Below are 26,879 nucleotides of genomic sequence, written 5' to 3' on the forward strand. Positions count from 1 at the left end.
TAAATTCATTGGGGACAAAAATGAGCCCTGTCTTCTTAGTTCAACGCTGTTTGCCTGCTGCGTCCAGGTCCTGCCTTGGCTACGTTCCGATTGGGACAGATTAGCCCTAACTTGTGTGTTAAAAGTGTCACGTGGGATGCCCTCGTCCAGGTTCTGCCTTGGCTACGTTCCAATTGGGACAAACTATCCCTGCCTTGTGTGTTAAAAGTGACTCGCGGGACGCCCCCGTCCAGGTTCAGCCTTGGTTGATAGCTCATAGGGAGAATGAATCCCTTTTGCAGCACAAGGGGGTGATGGGCTGGACAAATCTGTCCAGGTCTGCAAATGCTTTGAACGCCCAGAAGGCCTTGAGTCCAATTCTGTATATTAGCAAGCTTCTCCCGGGACAGCTCGGTCCTTAGAGATGCATGAATAGGTCAGGACAGGGCAGCTGTGGAGTGGAGGTTAACTTTATGGAGACAGTACACAGAACTACAGAAGTGCATTGTAAAATTTTTCGAAAATTGTTTTTATACAAAACAAACAAATACCAAATATATTTTACTGTATTTTCCCCACAAAAAAAGTGTACAGTGTTCATCCCAACCAACACAAAGTTGCAGAAAATGTGGTCTACGTATACCATCAACAGAAGTATTTACTAAATACAGTTACAGTAAAAAAAAATAATAATAAAAAAACAGCTATACTGCATTCTCTTTTCTGTATTGGTGTGGCCAAGCAGTGGGGGAAATGTCACCTTGCATGGCAAATCCAGCCATGAAAAGCATCAACTGCTATAGCTTGGAGAAGGGGTATACATGTGTTTGGATTTCGGTCATACACTTTTCATCTCCAGGCAGGAAAAAAGTCCTCAATAGGTTTGAGGAATGGAGAATATGGAGGGGGAGATAAACAACTTAAAAACATGGGTGTGCAGTCAACTAGTTATGAATCAGATGAGCTCTCAAATGTAACTCAATTTGTCGCACTATCCATTATGCCTCAAAGCTATACAGTTTTATAATTAATTTCGTTAATCTCTATAAAAAAAAGCACACGCACCACCTGAACTAAGGCGCTGCTGGGATTTAAGCCCAGGATCTCCTGTTTACAAGACAGGCATTTTGACCAGCTAAGCCACAGCGCCACAAAAATTAATTGTAAGAGACATTTGCCCGATAACAAAAATAGAAGAAGAAAAAAATACACAACAAAAACCAGCATGTCAGGATGCAGAAAATGCTGACAAGACGGACGTGGTCTTTTAGAGTCTGGATGATCATATCTCAAACTTGACCGGTTACCTGGCCTCTGTTCAAGATCAAAGCAAAAAATGCATTATTTTATTTTTATTTAATCTACCCTTAATCATGTGTTAAGTGTTTTTTGGAATATCCAGTTTCATTACATCCAAACCCTCTGTCTGCTCGGAAAATGGAAATCATTTCATCTAAGACAATGGATAGTGCATTGGACTTCTTGGCTGTGAACTGAGCCATTCAAAGGTTGTAGGTTCGAGTCCCACAAGCGTTGCAAGCTTTGCCCTTTTTCTTCAATGACTTAAGGTGTGGTGCGTTTCCAACATTTCAGGCATCTGTCCATCCCGTTTTGCTTCTTTCTTTCATTGCGCAGTGCAGGCTCAGATACTAGGGGTACTCTACAATGAAGCCGATGACTTAATTGAGCTGTTTTAAATAAGGAAGATTATAAAACGGTGCAAGACCGAGTGGACTTAAGGAATGACTCGAAGGCAACCTGTGGTTTAGGGCAAAAGTGGCTGCCACCTATTGTTAAGATCACACCTTTTGGATTTGTCGTACAAGAGCCTCTTTATGCATGTGCAAAGTAACTGAGTAGAAAGCATAGTAAATTTTGCTTCCCCCCACTGTCTTAGATGAAACTGCGTTTGGAAGTATCGTATCCACAGTTTTTTTCTTTTAGTGTTAAGACTAACGGCTGTTTCACACCGCAAGCGCCAGCAGCGCGTGTTTTTTCGGCGTCCATGTTAACAGATTAGAGCTTTCATATCGCACGCAGCAGCAGCGCGTCAGCGCGAGGCGTGAGCGTCGCTGAAGCAGCAGCGCAGCGATAGTTTTGGCGCCGGGTCTATTTTTTCTATTATGACAGTGCATTGATAATGACCAAAACACAATGAATGACAGTAAAAAGTAGCAATTGTACCCAATAAATGCCTTAATAATGTCAACTGATTTATATATAGTCAATTGTAACCCAGGTTACTAGTGGGTAGTACACAGCAATAGAGCTAATAGAAATACCCTTATAAATATGAAAAAAAAAAACATTGGCAGAATACTCTGTTACACCTGGCTCAAGGATGTAACATAATAAGGGAGACGACAAGGAGAAGTATGATCAAAAAGAATATTTATTTAACTCAATTTAAATTATATACTCCAAAATATCAGTATCAGTATGTTCAATCAGTGTGAAATGCAAATGAATGGATGCGGTAAATGTTGTCAGTGATAGTGCATGGATGCGAAAGAAAGCATAAAGGCCAAATAGGAGCGCGGCTCTGGCCAACTGCCAAGTGAATGGACAGCGGCCCCGACAAACTCTCTGCCGGGGTTTAAATAAGGGCGCTGACCAGCATCAGGTGCGCTGAAGGCACGCCCCCAATCTGGAATCAAAATCAAACACAAACAAAACAACGCAGTCCTAACACACCCCCCTAAAAAATAATCCCACATCAAATTAAATCAAATAATAACATACATACAGGAGTAGGTCAGTGACATCAGTGGGAGACCAAAAATACCGCCTCATCACTCCACCACAGGGGCCCGTGACAAGGTAACCACGGCGATGCCCAACTCGAACACAACAGTTTTGCAATGTTATTCTTCAGCATGTGCTGAATGTCGGACTCTAACTTAATGCATTTATCAAAAGGGACACGATAAAAACGCTGGCGTTTGCATGAAGCATCACCCACATCAAGCTCTATAAGATGCGTTTGTGATGGAACATCCCCAAATAATGATGGAAACTCTCGGATCAAATGTGACAGCTCCGCTCGCTGCACAACAGTTAGATGAGACAACAAATCCTCCAACTCTTTCAAAGTCTCAGAATTTTTTAATCGAGGTGGCACTACAGCATAATCTAAAAACTTACCCCCCTCCCGGTCTCCTGCGGAGGACTGTCCCAGCGCCTCAATCGCCGGACTGATCACCCCGGAGGATTTGATATCAGCTTGACAATCTCGGGAGAAAAAGGGTTTCAGCAGATTTACATGGCAAATTTGGGTTTTTTTCTTTCTGTCTGGAGTTGCAATTTCATAATTAAGATCAGACAATGCACGCACTACAGTATACGGTCCCACAAAGTTTGCGCAAAACGGAGAGCTCACTAGTGACAGCAACGCCAAAACCTGATCCCCCGGTTTAAATACGCGCTGCTCAGACCGACGATCAAAAAGAGTTTTCATTTTTACCTGTGCCTTCTCCAAATTTTCTTTAGCTGCCTGACCAGCTAAAATCAAGCGCCTTTTAAACCCATTCACATATTCAAGTAAACTTTTTGGTGGCTGTTTGCCTTTTAACTGATCGCCGAGAACAGAAAGTATACCTCGAATTTTGTGGCCGAAGACTAAATCATTTGGGCTAAAGCCCAAACTAGATTGCGTGACCTCCCTTGATGCTAACAAAAGCCACGAAAGCCCTTCTTCCCTGTCGCGATTTAATTCGACACAATACGCCCGCAAAAGACACTTCAGTGTTTGGTGAAATCTCTCCAGCACCCCTTGACTCTGAGGATGCTGCGCACTGGAACAATGATGTTTAACTCCTAATTGCTTTAAAATCTCTGCGAACATTTTTGAAGTAAAGTTCGTTCCTTGGTCACTTTGAATGACTTTTGGGATTCCGAAGATGGAAATAAATTGAGACAGGGCTTTTACTACGGACCGGGTAGTGATATTACGCAACGCGTAAGCCGCTGGATACAGAGTACTTTGACACATTACTGTTAGAAGGAACTTACTTCCCGATTTTGAGGGAGGTAACGGACCAACACAGTCTATTAACAAATATTCAAAGGGCTGCTCTACTGGAGGAATGGGATACAGTGGGGCTGGTTTCAGTGGCTGATTAGGTTTTACGGTCACTTGGCATGTGTGACATGTTCTAATAAACCGCGAGATATCTTTTTTCAACAGCGGCCAATAAAAGTGCTGCAAAACTCTAGAATAAGTCTTTTTTACACCCAAGTGACCAGCTAGATCGCCATGAGACAATTTAAGTACAACATCTCTGAATTTCTCTGGAACAACAACTTGAACCACTGACTCACCACCACCATCCTCGTGTAACGCAAGCCACTTGCGCAGAAGCACCCCATCATTAATATAATATCCAGTCGCGGCACTCTCTACCTCCTCCGGTGGGAGAACAGCAGCAAACATTTTTTCTAATCCAGGATCATCCCTCTGGGCAACAATGAATTCTGCACGAGAAATTTTTGACAAGAGAGATAATCCAGGAGCGACAGACTCAACAGGAACACGGGTATCATTCAGGTTAGACTCATTCAACATTTTAGACTTAGATCGCGTCACTACACATGACACATCTTCGGATAACTCACAACATTCTTGATCAAGAACAGAGGACGTGGTGACAATCGGTGCAGGTGTCATTACAGGCCACACACTCTCCCCAGCCAAATTATTTCCCAAAATAATGTCCACTCCCTCCACCGGCAAAGAAGGGCGCACTCCCATAATAACTTCGCCGTTCACCAGCTGGGACTGTAAACTAAATTTGTGCAAAGGAACAGACAATGTTTGAAGTGCAATTCCTCGAATCAAAACATTCTTACCGACATACGAGCTGGATGAAAATGGAAGTATGGACTCCAAAATAAAGGACTCGGACGATCCCGTATCCCTCAAAACTCTTACAGGTACGCTTTCATGTTCCTCTAAAAGAGAAACACAACCTTGAGAAATAAATGGTGCATACCCAGTGTTAGCTTTAATTTCGGAACAATTTCCTTTTATCACGGAGTCATCCGTACTGCAAACAACTGGAGTCTGCGGAAAACAATTGGTCAAAAGCACAGGTGCAGTATTTTTATTTTTGCCACGTATCTGCTTATTTTTTAGCAAAGGGCACTCGTTTTTCCAGTGCCCGACCTCCAGACAATACCGGCACGTTGAATCAGATATCGCTCTACGAGAATGTAAATATGGATCAATTTGCTGCGACAGTTTAAAGTGAACATTTCCATTTCCCCGATTCCCAGAACTAAATCGGTTTTTATGAGTCAGAACAAAGTCATCTGCTAATGATGCAGCTTCAGCAGCAGTGCGAGGTTTATTCTCATTAATGTAGACAGCAATTTGATCAGGAACGATATTTTTCAGTTGCTCAATAATCATCATTTCACGCAACTCACTAAATGATTTTACATTAGATGTAGAACACCAGCGATCAAAATGATTACATAGCTCTCTAGTTACTTCCACGTGTGTTTGTCTCTCACCTTTTCTCCACGTTCTAAAACTTTGGCGGTATGCCTCTGGAACCAGCTCAAATGCCTTTAATACAGCCGATTTTACACTATCATATTTTTTCCTTTCATCAACAGAAAGAGCAGTATACGCCTCCTGGGCTTTTCCCACTAATACGGACTGAAGCATAACGGTACGGTCAGTCTCAGTCCAATCTCGTTCATCAGCAATACTTTCAAACAACGAAAAAAATACGTCTGGATCTCGCTCATTAAACACCGGCAACAACTTCAAATTATTAATGAGATTGAATGAGCCGTCTGTGCGATGAACAGGTGACCCGCTCGCATTTTGGAGTTTTAAACTCTCAAACTTAAGTTGAAACTCTTGGTTTTGTCGTTCTACAGCTAACTTTTGCTCATGTTTTATTTTCTCGAATTCCATCTCACGCTTTTTCATCAAATCATCCAATCTAAGTTTTTCGATTTCCATTTCACTAACGCGCATCTCTTTTTCGTGCAACTGTTGCATTCTAATCAGCTCTTTTTGCTGCTCAAATGACAAACCAACAAATGACATTTTCTCAGCTGCGGGATTAACCCCAGCTGTTGCTCGTCTCGACGTAACTGGCAAAACCTGAAGTTCACTCAATTTAACTCTAATCATTTCTCTAACCTCATCCTTACGCATTCGCTTATCAACGCCACTCAACTCGTATCGATCTACAATTTCCCAAAGCTGCTTTTTCGAGCACAAATTCAATAGCTCATCCGAAGGAGCACTACAAAATTCTTCCACTGACGTCATTATCAAAATCAACCAACCAAAGTTCTAACAAATACTCAAATAACCTACTCCCAATTACAATTTACGCAGGTAATTCTTACGGTCAAAAACTGTGCACAAATTCATTAATTCCCCACCTAATCCTATCGAAAAAAAACTCTAAATAACTATTCCTAATCTTCATGCGCTCCCAAGAGTCGAGCCCTTTGAAGCACTCAGATACCGCTGGTGTGGAACTGAACAGATAGTTCAGAACTACTCCACGGCAGTGCACTCAACCCAGAAGCCGCACAAAAATAACAAACTAAAATAAAAAAAACCAACGCAATGCGCTGCTACAAGCTAACAGGGGAAATTTACATTAACACAGTTTTAAACCGCAAGAACTTACCTCTTCCTGATCGGACTAGAAACCCAAAGCCGCTCCAACAAACATCTCCGCCTCCTTGTCTCTCCCACCTATTACACAACAAATACCGATTACGAAAGCCAAAGATCAAATCAACTAAATTTAAATTAGACGAGCCCCCATATGTTACACCTGGCTCAAGGATGTAACATAATAAGGGAGACGACAAGGAGAAGTATGATCAAAAGGAATATTTATTTAACTCAATTTAAATTATATACTCCAAAATATCAGTATCAGTATGTTCAATCAGTGTGAAATGCAAATGAATGGATGCGGTAAATGTTGTCAGTGATAGTGCATGGATGCGAAAGAAAGCATAAAGGCCAAATAGGAGCGCGGCTCTGGCCAACTGCCAAGTGAATGGACAGCGGCCCCGACAAACTCTCTGCCGGGGTTTAAATAAGGGCGCTGACCAGCATCAGGTGCGCTGAAGGCACGCCCCCAATCTGGAATCAAAATCAAACACAAACAAAACAACGCAGTCCTAACAACTCGATTAAATAATATATATTAAAATTATTTATTTATATAAATAAATCATAATAGAGTATTAAACAGCATTCAAGGGAATAGTGCTTTAGAATAATATCATCGTGCCTTACACTATAGCAGATCAGATTTACAAACAATAACAAATCTCTCTTGTCTGTTAGCTTGTGTTTACCGTTGCTATGGTGATTCAGTGTTCGCAAGGGAATGCAGAGATGTAAGTTTTTAAATTAATAACAGTAGAAAACTATTAGATATATATCTTTTAATGTTTTAAATGTTTATTAACTGTGAAAACTGACCATTAATAAGATGCTGAAATGATTTCTATCATATATCTTTAATGAAGGATTGAGAGAAAAAAAACAAGATTTGTATCTGTGAGTGAAATCTGCACACGAGTGCCACCTGGAGTTTTCCTGGTTTTTCGCTTTGATTTTGAATGATTTCCTTGGTGAGTTCGTGTTTTTTTTTGTATTGTTTTCATTATAACATGATTTAAACTAGTGTCAAAAATGTGTTTCATTAATTAACCATTTGTTTGGTCTAGTAAAAACACAGTATTATACACAGTATTATACAAGTGATTGTATAAAGTTTAAGTGAGAGAGTTTAAGTAAAATGCTGTCATTTGTAAAAAGAAAATGCCAAATAGAAGAAAGAAATAGGAAAAACACAGAAATTCAGCAGAGAGAAGCATATACATGGTCATTTATTGTTGCTGTTTATTTACAAATGTGTTAAGCTGAGATAATGCATACACTGTAAAATGCTAATGGTTTTTTTCCCCTTTGTTTGTTTGCTTGTGCATCTTCTTCTGGTTTTTCATCGGTGAGATGTTCTATTGAAGTCAGTTGCTGAATGTGATCTGCTCTGCATTCAAATTAATTGAAGTGTGAACTCTTTTCTGGATTTGGATTGTCTCAACTTCCATTGATTTTTCAAAAAATTTTTATTTTTTGCGATTTTTCAAAAATTGTTCATATTTTGCGATTTTTCAAAAAAATTTCATATTTTGCGATTTTTCAAAAAATTTTCATGTTTTGCGATTTTTCAAAAAATTTTCATATTTTGTGATTTTTCAAAAAATTTCCATTTTTTGCGATTTTTCAAAAAATTTTATATTTTGCGATTTTTCAAAAAATTTTCATTTTTTGCGATTTTTCAAAAATGTTCATTTGTGTGATTTTTCAAAAAATTTTCATATTTTGCGATTTTTCAAAAAATTTTCATTTTTTGTAATTTTTTGCGATTTTTCAAAAAATTTTTGTTTTGCGATTTTTCCAAAAAATTTCATATTGCAATTTTTCAAAAAATTGTTCATATTTTGCGATTTTTCAAAAAATTTTCATTTTTTGTGATTTTTTGCAATTTTTAAAAAAAATTTTCATGTTTTGCGATTTTTCAAAAAAATTTCATATTTTGCATTTTTAAAAAAAAAAATTAATTTTTTGTGATTTTTTGTGATTTTTCAAAAAATTTTCATGTTTTGCGATTTTTCAAAAAATTTTCATGTTTTGCGATTTTTCAAAAAAATTTCCATATTTTGCGATTTTTCAAAAATTTTTAATTTTTGCGATTTTTCAAAAAATTTTCATTTTTTTGCGATTTTTCAAAAATTGTTTATATTTTGCGATTTTTCAAAAAATTTTCATGTATTGCGATTTTTCAAAAATTTTTCATTTTTTGCGATTTTTCAAAAATTGTTCATATTTTGCGATTTTTCAAAAAATTTTCATTTTTTGTAATTTTTTGCGATTTTTCAAAAAATTTTCATTTTTTGCGATTTTTCAAAAATTGTTTATATTTTGCGATTTTTCAAAAAATTTTCATTTTTTGTAATTTTTTGCGATTTTTCAAAAAATTTTCATTTTTTGCGATTTTTCAAAAATTGTTTATATTTTGCGATTTTTCAAAAAATTTTCATTTTTTGCGATTTTTCAAAAATTGTTCATATTTTGCGATTTTTCAAAAAATTTTCATTTTTTGTAATTTTTTGCGATTTTTCAAAAAATTTTCATTTTTTGCGATTTTTCAAAAATTGTTCATATTTTGCGATTTTTCAAAATATTTTCATATTTTGCGATTTTTCAAAAAATGTTCATTTTTTGTGATTTTTTGCAATTTTTCAAAAAATTTTCATGTTTTGCGATTTTTCAAAAAATTTTCATTTTTGCGATTTTTCAAACAATTTTCATTTTTTGTGATTTTTTGTAATTTTTCAAAAAAATTTCATTTTTTGTGATTTTTCAAAAAATTTTCATTTTTTGTTATTTTTTGCGATTTCTAAAAAAATTTCCATTTTTTGCGATTTTTCAAAAAATTTTCATTTGCGATTTTTCAAAAAATGTTAATTTTTTGTGCTTTTTAAAAAAATTTGATTTTTTGTGATTTTTTGCAATTTTTCAAAAAATTTTAATTTTTGCGATTTTTCAAACAATTTTTATTTTTTGTGATTTTTCAAAAAATTTCCATTTTTTGCGATTTTTCAAAAAATTTTCATTTGCGATTTTTCAAACAATTTTTATTTTTTGTGATTTTTCAAAAAATTTCCATTTTTTGCGATTTTTCAAAAAATTTTCATTTGCGAATTTTCAAAAAATGTTCATTTTTTGTGCTTTTTAAAAAATTTTCATTTTTTGTGATTTTTTGCAATTTTTCAAAAAATTTTAATTTTTGCGATTTTTCAAACAATTTTCATTTTTTGTGATTTTTTGTGATTTTTCAAAAAATGTTCATTTTTTGTGATTTTTCAAAAAATGTTCATTTTTTGTTATTTTTTGCGATTTTTCAAAAAATTTTCGTTTTTTGCGATTTTTCAAAAAATGTTCATTTTTTGTTATTTTTTGCGATTTTTCAAAAATTTTTCGTTTTTTGCGATTTTTCAAAAAATTTTCATTTTTGCGATTTTTCAAACAATTTTCATTTTTTGTGATTTTTTGTGATTTTTCAAAAAATTTTCGTTTTTTGTGATTTTTCAAAAAATGTTCATTTTTTGTTCTTTTTTGCGATTTTTAAAAAATTTTTCGTTTTTTGCGATTTTTCAAAAAATTTTCATTTTTTGCGATTTTTCAAAAAATTTTCATTTTTGCGATTTTTCAAACAATTTTCATTTTTTGTGATTTTTTGTGATTTTTCAAAAAATTTTCGTTTTTTGTGATTTTTCAAAAAATGTTCATTTTTTGTTCTTTTTTGCGATTTTTAAAAAAATTTTAGTTTTTTGCGATTTTTCAAATTTTCATTTTTTGTGATTTTTAAAAAAAAATTCATTTCTTGTGATTTTTGCGATTTTTCAAAAAAATTTCATTTTTTGCGATTTTTCAAAAAATTTTCATTTTTTGTGATTTTTCAAAAATTTTTCATTTTTTGTGATTTTTTGCGATTTTTCTAAAAATTTTCATTTTTTGTGATTTTTCAAAAAATTTTCATTTTTTGCGATTTTTCAAAAAAATTTCATTTTTTGCGATTTTTCAAAAAATTTTCATTTTTGCGATTTTTCAAACTATTTTCATTTTTTGTGATTTTTAAAAAAATTTTCATTTCTTGTGATTTTTTGCGATTTTTTAAAAAATGTTCATATTTTGCGATTTTTCAAAAAAAAATTCATTTTTGCGATTTTTCAAACTATTTTAATTTTTTGTGATTTTTTGCGATTTTTCAAAAAATTTTCATTTTTTGTGATTTTTCAAAAAATTTTCATTTTTTGTGATTTTTTGCGATTTTTCTAAAAATTTTCATTTTTTGTGATTTTTCAAAAAATTTTCATTTTTTGCGATTTTTTAAAAAAATTTAATTTTTTTGCGATTTTTAAAATTTTTTCATTTTTTGTGATTTTTTTGCGATTTTTCAAAAAATGTTCATTTTTTGCGATTTTTCAAAAAAAATTATTTTTTGCGATTTTTCAAAAAATTTTCATTTTTTGTGATTTTTAGCGATTTTTCAAAAAATTTTCATTTTTTGTGATTTTTTTAAAAATATTCATTTTTTGTGATTTTTTGCAATTTTTAAAAAAATTTCATTTTTTGCGATTTTTAAAAAAAAATTTTTGTGATTTTTCAAAAAATTCATTTTTTTGTGATTTTTCGAAAAAATTTCATTTTTTGTGATTTTTTGCGATTTTTCAAAAAATTTTCATTTTTTTGCGATTTTTCAAAAAATTTTCATTTTTTGTGATTTTTTTAAAAAATTCAATTTTTTGTGAATTTTCATAAATTTTTAATTTTTTAAAATTTTTAATTATTTTTTATTTTTCGTGATTTTTAAAGATTTTTTGTGCTTTTTCAAGATTTTATCATTTTTCGTGATTTTTCTTGATCTTTCAAGATTTTTCATTTTTCGTTATTTTTCGAGGTTTTTCCATTTCTCGAGATTTTTCGTGACACTGAAGCGGTTCCAGCAGTACATTCTCAGCAAAGAGATAGGCTTTATTTTATTTTTTAAATTACTTTATTAAAAATATATATCATGCTGGCAACATTTCATGCAAACTACAATTTGTAACTCACAGAAACCCCCAAAGGACAGGCCTCTTCCTGCAGTGGCGGCCAGTTCCAGCTCGGGTTCTAGAGGTGATGGTGGATGAGCAGATGATGCGCTACTTGTGAAAAACCCTCAATGCTTTTGAAGCACAAGGTGCACAGCAAAATTATTGGTTTCAATTTTTAAGTGTTGTGGTAATTCAGAGTGAAGTGTTAAAATTCTAGAGTAATATAAAGTGTCATACACTAAAGCTCCAGCAGATCTTTATGACACACAGACATCAAGAATCAGGAAATGAACCTCAACCATGGTTGCTAAAAAGAAAAAAGCTGCATATTTCATGCTGGGTGCCAGCATAGTACAAAGCTCCCAGCATGCATTACATCATAAATAAATTATGCAGCTTTATGTTGTTACAATCTCTTTCTTTTTATTTATTTTGTGTTGTGTTTGGGAGGTAATATTTCAGTAGTTTTTTTAATTGATTTTAATTTTTTTGTTTGTCACCATTATTGAGATCCAAAGACTAATTGTTGATGTCTGTGTGTTTTTAAGTACTGCCATAGATCAAACATTCACATTGTAAATCATGCTTTATTATTATTTTGTTTAAAGTTTTATTCTCAGTTGATTTCATCTTTGGTTTTGGCTACTGCTGCCAGTATTTTGATATACATTTTACATATATTTTACACAATAAGAGTTTGCTAATTAACACTCTCTGAGTGGTTCCCATATAAACACTGAGGGAGTGTTAATTTGAACTCTAAGGTAGTTAAATCTACAATCTAAAATTTGCAGTGTGTATAACCCTTTATTATTGTCTTTAATTGTTTATGTACCATAGCATAATCAATGAAACACAACATCAAAACACTGTGCTGATGAGATTGTCTTCTTGCTGCTTTGACACTGACTTTTGCCTATCTTGTGTTTTTTTTTTTTTTGTCCTTCTTTAGCAGTTGAGGACAAAGGCGGTCTGCTGAAGTAACCACTCAGCTCCTCTGAAAGACAAGGTATATCACATAATAAATGTCACTTATTAACATTTATTCATACTGTTGCAGCATGAACTACAGTTGAGGACGCTCCTGTGAAATATTTATTCAAGGTAATGGAGCAAGGACATTTTCACAGTACTTACGATAGTATATTATCTTCTGAAGAAAGTTTTATTTGTTTTATTATTTATGTTTTTTGTTACGACCCCAGTCACAACATTAAATGAGGGAAAATCACAAATGGATCAGTCTAGGGGTTTTATTAATTAAACAATCAAATATAAATAAAGTGTGGAGAGGAAACACAATAAACACAGGCTGAGAACAAAGGAGCACAACTCCACGTCTGGGGGCTGTTCCAGAAAGCAGGTTATGTGACATACACGGGTAAGTTTGAGAGTAAGTAGGTGGATAACCTCAACTTTGGTTCCAAAATCGGAGGTAACTTCTGGGTATGTTAAGTAGCCATAGCAACTTACTCTCTGAAGATAACCTGCTCCGGAGCAGGTTATGTTCAGAGAGTAAGTTGCTATGTTTCAGAGTTTGTCTGTTTCAGAGAGTTTACTGAGCATTGCGTGCTCTTTTGATGGGAATATTTATGGATGTGGACACACAGATACAAGTTTTTTCGTTGTGAGAGGGTTATAAGTGCATAGTTTTTTTTCATAACCAAATTCATAATGTCAATGTATTTAACAAACCTTTTTGAAATCAAATGTGACAAACCGCGGGTCTGCGCTTACCATAAAAAACATTCAGTGCAGCTCTTTGTATTCGCGTCAGGGCATTTTAGGCAACTGTACAATGTGGCAGTATGACCACCTGTACAGTACGCCTGACACTGAACTGTTTTTTACGGTTTCGTACAGTTCCTTGGTCATAAATCACTGCGTATCATTACACAGATTCAGAGCATGGCAATAGCGTAGTGGACAGTGCGTTGATAAAGAACAACGGAGCGCACAACGGAGCGAGTTCGAATCTCACTTACAGATCTTGTGTTTTTTCTCTCCTTCTGCACCCTCACATTTTTCTGTATAATAATATAATATTGGCAGCTTTGTCTTTTGTAGGAAAATATATCTATAATTTAAGATGTAGGACGTCGTTCTTATATATATACATTCATGCACACACACCTACATTTTTAATATAATATTTTTTTCAGGGTTTCTAAATGCTATTGTGTGCATTAATTGCAGCCGATTTTAAAGCTCCATCAGTCACTAAAAGACACTGATAATATAAAATTTGTCCAAAGTATAAGTGTGCAGGTACAACTTAATTTTCTATCCTTAATCTTTTGGTGTTTCAACTATTAAACTCATTACTGCTTCCACTTACCAGCTCATCACACACCCCACCTCATCACTATGTTGAGGCTAAATGGCTGATTTTCAGGAAGTAATGATTCAAGTGTATAATACAAATATAGTAAAAAAAAAAAACTATAAAGCAAATGTTGCTTAACACAATGTTTATTTTTATTATATTTGTATTATACAATAGAATCATTACTAGGCACTACATTGTTACTTGCTGGAGGACAAAAGATCCCCTTTTCTGCCTTATACGATGACACGTACCTGCAGCCTGACCAGAGGAAATCTCAGTGACACAAGCAGACAAAACAGATGGAAGAGTGCTAAAAAAATATAATTAGTAAAAAAACTATGTTTAATCCAATAGTTTGGTCTGTTCATTTCTTCATTTCCTGAAATAAAATGATTTTGTACACTGCTTTATACACGCACCTTTAAACGTGTAACATATTTTTCATATACATTTCTCACCTTAAGTTGATGCTCATGTGACTTTATCTTTGAAGATGGACCTTATACAGCTACTTTAGAATTTAAATATGTAGATAAAAGATTTTGTGATCCAAGAGTAATATTCAAATATGGAAAAGTGCAGAAAATTCTTACACTGCTTGTTAGTTGAGGCAGAAGGAACTTTGTCTGCATTCAAAATAAAAAGAACCTAAAGCTATCTGACAACAATCACTTACAACAGTGACAGTGTGTGGTTTAAGTGAAAAACTCAACCACTGAAAAGCCTTTATTATAGGACACAGCAGTTAGACAGGCCTCTTTCTATTAGCTGCATGTCAGAAAGAATATTCTAGAGTGTTAAATAAAGAGCTCCAGTAATTAAATATTACCTTTTATGATAATGTTTCTGTGTTTAATGACTTTGGACAGAGTTCTAGCTCCAGAAAGATTACAATTTCTATAAGCCTTATTAGTCAATACACATATTGTGGCCTTAAGACATTAATGGAAGGAAAATTAAATGCATGAATGGTTACACAACATACTCAAAAAGGATGTTAAAGAGTAGTTTAATTTATCATTACAATAAAATGGAGAGTGGCGTGTGTAATTTAATGAACTAATAAATTTTCTTATTATTTATTTTCTTATCTATTTCTTATTCTATATTTCTTTCCTTCGTTGAAGCAGATGTGTAATCTCTGTGTTTAAAACCTCCAGCTTCGCCTCTGTAAAGTGCGTTGCCCTTTTTTTCTTACCGTGACTTTCTATGGTGACTCGTGAATTCGGCGATCTACTGAAAATGCCTTCAGGTGTGGGCCGTGCACGCGCATTAACCCGCGGTTATCTTCAGGGGGTTGATTTAACTAACTCTTGTCACCTGTTTTGGAACCAACATACTCGCGGTAAGCAGGTTTTGGGTAAATCAACCGAGAGTTTAGGTTTTAGCAAATGGTAAGTTAACCCAGCTTTCTGGAATACCCCCCAGGTTAAGTTAAAACTCAGAGTGGTTTAACCCTGAAATGAGAGAAACTCTGGGTTTTCGGTTTCAAAATGGCAGGTTTGTTAAACTCGAGAAAGCAGGGTAAGTCAAGCCTGTTTCTGAAAGAGAGTTAACTTTAACTCAGAGTCAGTTACCGTGGTAACTTACTCTGTGAATCTAACCTGCTCCGGAGCAGGTTTTATTCTCTAAACTCTGTGTTTCTGTCGGTCTCCTCCCCTTTTTAAAGATGAAGCATATTTCTCGCATTAGTCTTACATTTCCACACACCTATTTTAGAGCTCATTTTGGAGATGTGCATAAAAAAGATTGATGGAAACGTCATGATGCACATAACTTTTGAAAATACGCATAATAAAGCATGTGCATAACTGAGTAGGTTAAACTTTTATTTGATAAGATGCACATAAACTACGAAGTGCACTTAACAAATAACAGTATGTACTTTAAAAAAAGGTTTGTTAGAGATGATGATGAAAATGTGTGTGAATGGACAAACCAGCAGACTGAGCACACTGCAAAACATTTTAAATGCTGTTTTAGTCATTCTAAAATGCCTTTACTGTTTCAGTATTATTCTATATTATTAAATACCTCCGAGCGTCTGGAGCGTGTCAAGATCTCCGCGTCTGGCTTCAAACGCCACCACGTGTTCATTGTGTGTCAATTGTCTTCTGAGGCGCAAGTACATTAATTAAATAAAAAATCATTGACGCAGCTTATTCTACCGCAGTAAATTCTGTTTTTACTGTTGATATTTGGCGCAAGTTAATCAGGAAGTAACGATTGTGTTCTCTTCGACTCTTTGGATAAAAACGCTGCTTTATTTTTAGGCGTTATTCCAGTTTTGCACAAATTTATGTAATAGCCTATATTTTGATAGAAACACAGCTATTGCCTACATTTTTGTCACACACAGAACAAAGTCACGTACGAGGCTTGTCCTTTTTTCCATAAATAATTAGCTTAACCTTTGACATGCACTGTTACTAGATTAATGGGATTATTATTCTGTCTAAAAATTATTTTATTACTGCTTACCTTCTTAATGTTATATCAACCTCTATCACTTGATCAATAAAAAGGCAGACACACAACAAGTGCACTGTTAAATCTATTAAAACTGATAAAAATGTATAAAAGTTTAGAAAAAAAGTATAAACGTCACACATTACATTACTTATTTTATTATACTTAAATGTTTAAATACTTAAAATTAAAAATTACGCATTAACTTGAGCAGCTGTTTACTCATGCTAACTGTCTCTGTTTCACTGATGGTTGCTTCTTTTTAAATATATACACTCATATTTGCTATAACTTTGCATGAGCAGATCAAGTTCAGCTGGAGAAAGAAATGGTGATCTCTTTTTTTAAGATGTTGCCATAGTCACTCGTAATATCTGCGCTCTATTGATAATGCCTTTTTATAGTCACGGTGTGCGCGCTTAACTAGTTGGTCTACTCAAAGTTGATTGACCCAACTCAGATCAGCTGTTCTGAAACCGAAAACTCTGAGTTTTTAATCTCTCGGTAAATCAACTCAGAGTTCAAGTTTAAATTTTGAGTTGTTTGAACCTCCTTACTGAAACAGGCCCCTGGACGATAAAGAACGTGACTAAGACACGCACACAAACACACACGGACACAGCATAAATTAAATTGTTTGACAAATGCTTTGTTTTCTGCCAATAAAGCCAATTTAAGTAACATTTTAATGATTGAGCTCTTTCTGTCTCTAACATTCAGGACAAGAAAATAACATTCTGTGAAGGTCCGCAAAATAACGTCCCTCACACCTTTAAAGAATTCCACATCTTGACCTTCTGGGAACATTACTAGACAACGGCCTTAACACCAACAAGCACGTTATGAGAACGTTGTGAGAATGTCAAATTTTCCAATAAGGTTTGGTCCCCTAAACATTCTGAGAACGTTTTAAATGTTCTGTAAAGGTCCCCCAAATAACGTCCTCCAAACCTTTAAAGAACTCAACATTGTGACATTCTCAGAACGTCCTTAACACCGACGGGGACATTCTAAGAACGTTCTGGGAATGTAAAATTTCTAACTGGGTTACGTGTCGTATTTAACAAATGGTTTACTGCTAATTTGATGTAATTTTGCTCACATGGATAATTGAATATTAATCAGATGATGTCATTACGCTGCTGTGCCGTCAGCCAATCGTTGCATTGCTGATCATGATTTCGAGGATCGATAGATCTTTCCTTCACAACACACCAGACATTCTAATCTGATTCACGAACTTGTTTGAAGAACCAAATTAGCGAGAGATCAGTTATCGAGATTAAAAGATCCAGGATCTGCCAAATCATTTTAGATCATTTAAGCGAGGTACGAAGAACGGACCCCCGGTTGTTATGTTTTCCCCTAGTAATAAGCATTTGTGTGTGTACTTTCAGGTCTCCAAACTTTGTGCAATGGTTGTAAAGTAAACAAACCAAGCATTATAAAGATCTGGAAAGAACACTATGAAATCCAAGACTGTTCCATCCAAGATACATCTGGACAGATCTTAATCACACTCTGGGGAGAAGTACATCTCCCAACTTGAGCTTGGTAAATCTTACACTTTTACCAATCTTATAACAAGGAAAATCCATGATGTTAAAAAGCTCTCAACCACTTCCACCACAATCAATAGAATTTATTCAACAAGAAGTCTTTCCACCGGGACAAGGTCCCTAAATCATCAAGAGCCCCCTACCCCATGTACAGTGCTTACTGTTGAACCAATTGGTACCCATATTAGCATTAGGAAATGTTGTCCTAAATGTCACAAATCACAAGAGAACTTTTCCGTTAAACAACAATTTCACAATTTTTAAATTGTATGAATTATGCAATGTTTAACATTTTTTTTCCTAAAATATCCAAAATAAGCAAGAGTATCTGCAATCTGCTTGGCCCCGTAATTGCTGCTAGCAGCTATATATATATGTATATGTATATATATATATATATATATATATATATATATATATATATATATATATATATATATATGTATATATATATATATATATATATATATGTATATATATATATATATATATATATATATATATATGTATATATATATATATATATATATATATATATATATATATATATATATATATATATATATTTATTTATTTATTACAGAAATAACACAAAATGACACTTCTGCTACTGGACCAAACAAAAACCTATCAACAGCTGTATTTCCGCAACAAATCTGCTTTCTATAAAAGAATACAAGCTGCATTTACACAAAAAGGGTATAAGTTATCCAGTGATAAAATTCTAATAAAACTAACAAACATGGGAACGACATACAAAAGGATTAAGGACTGCTGCTGTACAACTGGGGATGGAAAGCAGACCTGGGAGTACTACAAAGTAATTTTAAGCAAGAAACATGATTTTTTTTTTCTTTAGATTTAAAAAACTGTATTTTACATTTGACATGCTTTGGGTCCTCTGGGATTGGAACTGCACCACCTGGAACAATCTGCCCCACTCCCCTGCGTCTGGAGGATCCGTCATCCCTAAGCATCCAACCTCCATCCAAACCTCCAATTATTTCTCAATCTCAAGCAGCAGGTGCTTCTGTGGATGTGTCCCCTGAGACTTCTGCTAGTACACAACTATCCACCAGACAGAGATCAACACAAGCCTTACAATTTTTTGAACGTTCTGAAGAGCATGCAGAGAGAAGGACTGCTGTACTGGAGTCCCTCATAAAGCCCGACCTGGAGAGATGGAGGCGACTAAAGGAGAGGCGCAGATGTTCCTTTGAAAAAAAGATGTTGGCCAACTTGGGAACAATTGCAGATGAGCTAAAGAAAATTGAAAGGCAACAAGAGCAGATTATTCAGTTGCTGCAAAAGCCACAAATGTCTTGAAACTCATCATTTTTGTTTTTAATGAGTTGTGGGGTGGGGGTCTATTTTATTTTAGTGACTTTGTGACTTTACTATTTTATTGCACTTGGTTGCTGTGTAGCTTTTTTAATATTAGTCTCAAGTATAAGCAACACTTTGTTATATACTTATCAAAGCTTGCGTTAAAACAACTGCATGTTGCATGCAAAGCTAAAATCGTAAGTAAAAACATGCCTAAAGAGCAGAAATATGGGTGTCAAACTATCGTGGCTATAGTTACTAATTCCAATCAATTTACTGTCCATATAATGGCCTTTGTCTGTTTTTACCACTTCATCATTCAGATTTATCAACTTTAGTCTTTTTAAACAAACATTGTGCAAAATGTTACCGATGACCGCACGGGCAGCATTCAGTTTTCTATTGAAGCGTCTTTGCCTACCAGTCAAGTGTCTATTTTGAGGGATGTAAACAAAAACAGTGGCTTCAACATACTTTGTTTTACATTTTGATTTTTTATAGCTTCCGAGAATCCAAAAAGAGTCACATATTGATAAATAATGTAATGAAATCTGTTTTAACATTAAGTTATGATTGAATCGCTTCTTGTTACAGTTAAGAAATAGTTTGATATCAAGCAGGAAATGTTCATGAGCTAATGACATAACCACATTGATATGGGGCCTGTTTCAGTAAGGAGGTTCAAACAACTCGGAGTTTAAACTTGAACTCTGAGTTGATTTACCGAGAGATTAAAAACTCAGAGTTTTCGGTTTCAGAACAGCTGATCTGAGTTGGGTCAATCAACTTTGAGTAGACCAACTCAGAGTTAAGCGCGCACACCATGACTATAAAAAGGCATTATCAATGTAGCGCAGACATTACGAGTGACTATGGCAACATCTTAAAAAAAGAGATCAGCATTTCTTTCTCCAGCTGAACTTGATCTGCTCATGCAAAGTTATAGCAAATATGAGCGTATATATTTAAAATGAAGCAACCATCAGTGAAACAGAGACAGCGTGGGAAAACAGCTGCCCAAGTTAATGCGTAATTTTTAATTTGAAGTATTTAAACATTTTAAGTATAATAAAATAAGTAATGTAATGTGTGAAGTTTATTCTTTTTTTCTAAACTTTTATACACTTTTATCAGTTTTAATAGATTTAACAGTGCATTGGTTATGTGTCTGCCTTTTTATTGATCAAGTGATAGAGGTTGATATAACATTAAGAAGGTAAGCAGTAATAAAATTATTTTTAGACAGAATAATAATCCCATTAATCTAGTAACAGTGCATGTCGAAGGTTAAGCTAATTATTTATGGAAAAAAAGGACAAGCTTCGTACGTGACTTTGTTCTGTGTGTGACAAAAATGTAGGCAATAGCTGTGTTTCCATCAAAATATAGGCTATTACATAAATTTGTGCAAAACTGGAATAACGCCTAAAAATAAAGCAGCGTTTTTATCCAAAGAGTCGAAGAGAACACAATCGTCACTTCCTGATTAACTTGCGACAAATATCAACAGTAAAAACAGAATTTACTGCGGTAGAAGAAGCTGCGTCAATGATTTTTTTTTTAATTAATGTTCCTGAGCCTCAGAAGACAATTGACACACAATTAACACGTGGGGGCGTTTGAAGCCAGACGCGGAGATCTTGACACGCTCCAGACGCTCGGAGGTAATTAATAATATACACTAATACTGAAACAGTTTAGGCATTTTAGAATGACTAAAACACCATTTAAGATGTTCTGCAGTGTGCTCAGTCTGCTGGTTTGTCCTTTCACACACATTTTCATCATCATCTCTAACAAACCATTTTTTAATGTACATACTATAATTTGTTAAGTGCATTTCGTAGTTTATGTGCATCTTATCAAATAAAGGTTTAACCTACTCAGTTATGCACGTTATATTATGCGTATTTTCAAAAGTTATGTGAATCATGACGTTTCCATCAATCTTTTTTATGGGCATCTCCAAAATGAGCTCTAAAATAGGTGTGTGGAAATGTAAGACTAATGCGAGAAATACCGCTTCATCTTTAAAAAGGGGAGGAGACCTACAGAAACTCAGAGTTTAGAGAATAAAACCTGCTCCGGACCAGGTTAGATTCACAGAGTAAGTTACCACGGTAACTGACTCTGAGTTAAAGTTAACTCTCTTTTAGAAACAGGCTTGACCTACCCTGCTTTCTCGAGTTTAACAAACCTGCCATTTTGAAACGGAAAACCTAGAGTTTCTCTCATTTCAGGGTTAAACTACTCTGAGTTTTAACTTAATCTGCTTTCTGAAACAGGCCCATGATCTATAGCATGTCAGGCTGAGACTAGCTGAAACAACCAGCTAATAATCAACTTAAAATAGGCCTTGAAAGCTAAAAACAATTCAATCGGGTTGGTTTTATCTGGGTTATTAAATAGTCTTATTTTCATAAGGGTAACTTACTATTTTAATTAATAGTAAACGTATTGAATTATATGAATTATATGACGTATATGAATTTAATAATATAAATTGTTTTATAATAAATAGGATTCTTTTTTTTTCTTGGTCAATCGTTCTTTATTTGTAAACAAAAATTACACATTTATAATAACGGTACTTCTAGAGCTTCCAGTACGACTGCAATGAAGCATGCAAAAGCTACGTGATCTGCCATGTTGAAGCAGCAAACTTGACTTGACGGCTCCTTTTTCAACTCCGATCCGCCTGCGCTCGGCTAATCTCGTTGATCACAGGACACAGGCTGCAGCTGTGCTTCATGTCGAAAGCACCTTAACACTTTGATTTAATGGATCAGCTGTGTTTGATAGGAGGAGAGACGTGACCCTCCAGGAATCAAGTTTGAGACTTACCTTACATCAGTGGTCACCAAACTTGTTCCTGGAGGGCCGGTGTCCTGCAAATTTTAGCTCCAACTCTAATCAAACACACCTGAACAAGCTAATCAAGCTCTTACTTGGTATACTTGAAACATCCAGGCAGGTGTGTTGAGGAAAGTTGGAGCAAAACCCTGTAGGGACACCGGCCCTCCAGGACCAGGATTGGTGACCCCTGCCTTACATGAAGTAATTCATTCCAGACACATAAAGAACCAATTTATCAATTACTTTTTTTAGTCCTTTTCCTTGTAGATGCACATAACACAAGTGTCAGCATCTGGTTTAATTGTCATGTCTAGTAATATGCATCTGAGATTTATCATACAAACAAACAGAAAAATAATTACAAACTATTTACTAAACTATTCCAATGTTACCTAAAAACATACATTAATATATTATTAATCTTATTGTCCAAAACATTAAGCATAATTAAGCATTATCACATTATAGTCAATCAGATAAACTATAATAAAAGCAAATTGTATATGTCAATGTAATAGTGTATTTAAATTAATGAACGTATGCACACAAGAAAGAACCTCACAAGCACCACACTCTTACCTCTTGGAAAGACTCAAACAAATGTGGCATCCATCCATCTAACTTGAGCCAATACATCGTAGTTCAAAAAGAATACCACAAGTTTGAAAAGCTGTATTTATAAAAAAAAAAAAAAAAAAAAAAAAAAAACATGATGGAACCTTGAGTAATTTATCAATGCAAAGAGTACTTAAAGTTTTTCACATTTTTAGAACTTAAATTTAGTTTTCAGAGCTCTCGAATTTTAAAGGTATTCTTTATATATCACCCTGCATTATGCATATTGTGTTTTAGTTAAACACATGATTAACTGTCAATTTATATACAAATGTATATACTATTTATTAAATATAAACAAATCTTAGACAATATGTTGTAGCGATTTGACTAGTTAGGGGTGCCAACTTATATATTTATAAGTAAAAAATAAAATTTTTAAAGTCAGTGCTACATGGGATACACTAGCAGTGCAATAACCCTGGTAACCCCTTATAGAGCTAAAGACAAAATAAATCAGACTAAACCAGTTTAAATTGCATTCTACTATTATTTAATTAGGTCTCCTTACAACCTCAAAATAACACTATATACATGTTTTACAACAGAAAAAGTTTCAAACCCATTCCAACAAGCATTTAAATAATTCAACAAATCAAATGCACAAAACAAAATAATAATAATTATAGTAAACCACATAAAGAGGTACCTCTGTCGACTTGGAATTAACTTGATCCATGCACAAGATTAAACCACTGATTCACATCAATTTGTTAGTACCTTACATTCATTACTGTTATACAGAAATTCAATATAAACAATTTAAACAGTTCAATGATTCAGTCGGTTCAACATTTCAATGATTCACTCGGGTCAAACAATTCAATGATTCACTTGGTTTAAACAATTCAATGATTCATTCAGTTATAGTGATCAAGATGCTCAGTTTGTTTAAACAGGTCAATGATTCATTCAGTTCTAACTGAGATGTTTAAAGTTCGTCAAACAGTTCAATGATTCACTCGGTTTCAATAACTCAAGCTGCGTCCCAAATGGCACACTATGCACTCATGCACTATGTACTTATGCACTTACACACTCAACAGGATAGTATACGTATGTAGTGTTGTCCCAAATGGCACACTACTCTTTTTTTTTACTAAGCGGAAATTCAAACCGTTTCCCTGATGACGTTTGACGGTTGCCAAATCAGTGAAATAAACGACTGAATTATCAGATAATACCTGCCGTGAGGATTGCCGCATTTACCATCGGGAGGCGCTATAATCACTCTCGTAGGAGAATTTTGCTTTCACCTACCAAAATAAATAAAGTTATTCAACGTGTGCCTGATAGCTCCGCCTTCTCCGCTACGTAAGCAAACCTGCGGTCGTTGAGTGCGTGAAGTGTCCATCATTACACACTTCATTTTAGCGGCTAAATGAGTGCATCATCCGGGTAATTAAAGTGCACTTATGATTTTTAGAGTTTTCAGTGTAAACACACTACTTACACTATTTATACTACAAAATGGCGTAGAATAGTGCATAAGTATGCGATTTGGGACACAGCTTCAGATGCTCATAGTTCGTTCAAACCGCTCAATGATTCATTCAATTCTAACTGAGATGCTCAGAGTTCGTCAAACAGTTCAATGATTCAGTCAGTTTCATTAACTCAGATGCTCAAAATTTGTTTAAACAATTCAATGATTCATTCGGTTCTCGTAACTCAGATGCTCACAGTTTGTTCAAACAGTTCGATATTTCACTCGAGAGCATGCTTTTGCTCATTCCCTCATAAACCATACATGGAGAGAAATAGTTGAGTTGCAGAAGTGCCGTAGACGTACTGCGACGTACTGCATCGTCGTCTGTTTTAGTCACAAATTAAAGTTAGATCAGCTCACCAGTCTGAAGATTACAGGAGTTAACCAAACAAACACATTGTCTCTCAGCCAGACGATTCATTTCAGCCCGAGCCATCATTGCCTGAGCTCCTAGCCAAAGCTCCGCATGCTCTCTTCTTAGTGAACAAACACTTCCTTCTTTTATTCTTTTCCCACGATTGAGATGCGTTTTTTTTAAATAAATCACCCCCATGTGGACATTAAGTGACCGCTTTCAGCTCGTCACAATATATATATATATATATATATATATATATATATATATATATATATATATATATATGAATGTATATATATATATATATATATATATATATATATATATATATATATATATACACATTTTACATTTAATTACAAGACATTGAATCTGTCACATGACCTTGTTTATAAGGAATCGGAGGAGCACACAGCTCTTTAACAAATAATTGAAAATAGGACAAAGTTAGTTTAACTATACCAGATTCAGTTAGTGTGCAGGACATACAAAACAACTGTTAATCATTTTTTTGCTAAACATTTTTTCCATCATTTGCAGCTGGGGTAACACAGAAAGTATTGGTTGTGGCTTGGACAATGGCAGAGGACGAATTCATGAAAACAATAAGAGATGAATTCCCACAACTGCAGGACAGAGAATTTACTCTTTGCCGAATTAACAGGCACAGAGAAATTATCCCATTACAGCTTTCCACAATTTGCCCTGCCACAATTAAGGCCTGCCAGGAGCTAAGGCATTCAAGATCGGCAGTGTATATACGACTCAAGGTATAAATATTTAGTCATTTCTTTTAAATAACCAGATGGACAGTTGGTTTAACAGGTCTATATAGACAAATTTGAATGTATGTAAATTTCTCAATTGTTCAAGTTTAGGATACTGAAAACGATCAATTACAGTTTTTGTGCATGCAAGACAGTATTCCTAGTTACGTTTTTGGGGTACTTTTTCAGGTTTTGGAGCCAGCTGCTGAGGTAAATTTATTTGATGCTGACAATGTAAATTTTTCGATTGCTTTTCGATTACTGTGTTTTAATATTCTAAAAGCAATTATAGTATGATTTACATGTGAAAATGTTTCTGCATTCAACATGATGTCCCCTTATTGTTTTCAGGTTCTGGAGCCAGCTGATGAAGAAGCTTTACCTGAGGATGACAATAGCCCCTTTCACACATACAGACCTTTCTGAAAAATTGCCGGCAATTTTCCAGAAAGGTTGTATGTGTGAACAGGTCCTTTTTGAAAATACCGGTAGATTCGTTCTGGCTATTTTCCGGAAAGAGAAGTTGTAACATTACCGGCAATTTGCCGGAATGCTGCGCTGTGTGAATGCAGAAGGAAGATTGCCGTAATAAGCGCGTGCACGTCTAGAACGTGCTGACGTGAGACGTCTGCTTTAGCCAATCACAACAGTCAGACGCATTTACGCCCGCGCGGTTTGTGAGAATAAAAGCCTTTAAATATTTTTCCAGACACATTTAGCTGCTAGAAGTTAGTCAGATCACGTTTATATGTTCTTCTTAATGCCAATTGTGTAAATAATCATCGATGAGATGCTTATGATAAGCCGTTGTTTGTTTACCTTCAAGCTTTGCGTGTGCCTGTGAAACAGCCTGTGAGCGCCTGCACACGCACATATTATGAACATCTCGACATGAGAAAGTGATCCTGCGAAAGTTGTTCACAATATTGATCATCCACAGAGTTTGTAATTTAGTAAAATGTTTACAAACACAAGCGCAGCCGTTTAAAGCTCATTTGTGGTAAATGATTTCAGAATTTACCGGTATTTTGGAATGGATGTGTGAATGCTCTTTTCCGGAAAATTTCCGTAACGTCCTCACCTGTGTGAACAGCGTTTTTTTTTTTTTGGAGCTGGCTGGTGATAAAGTAATTGTTTGCCATTATGTTTTAAAATAATTAAGGCTTTTAAAAATTATAAGTAAATCTAAGTAAGTTGATTAGGTTTGCAGTAGATTTAAAAGTTATATTAAAATAAATCCAAAGCACACAGTATCTGCCTGGGTAATAATCTGGCTTAAGAACAGTAAAAGATCTTTAAAAACAATATTATATGTTGTAATTAATACACTTTTTTTTTTTTTTTTGCAAATAATACATTTGTGCAGGACTTGAGGGCATGGAGGGCACTAAGGCAAGAACAAGATAGAGAGTACAATCTGTCTTTGGAAAAAGATCGAGCAAGGGTAAGTATCATCAAAGCATTTATTATTCTAATG

At 34.6% G+C, this 26,879-nt stretch overlaps 1 protein-coding gene across 1 annotated transcript in view; it reads right to left on the bottom strand.

Moving 5' to 3' along the window:
* The window catches only part of LOC148681932 (uncharacterized), a 398,953-nt gene that overhangs the window by 315,143 nt on the left and 56,931 nt on the right, over positions 1-26,879 (bottom strand). The gene's annotated exons all lie outside the window — the stretch shown is intronic.

Source organism: Danio rerio, chromosome 4 (assembly GCF_052040795.2).
Source record: "Danio rerio strain M-AB ecotype USA chromosome 4, GRCz13ab, whole genome shotgun sequence".
Lineage (NCBI taxonomy): Eukaryota > Metazoa > Chordata > Actinopteri > Cypriniformes > Danionidae > Danio > Danio rerio.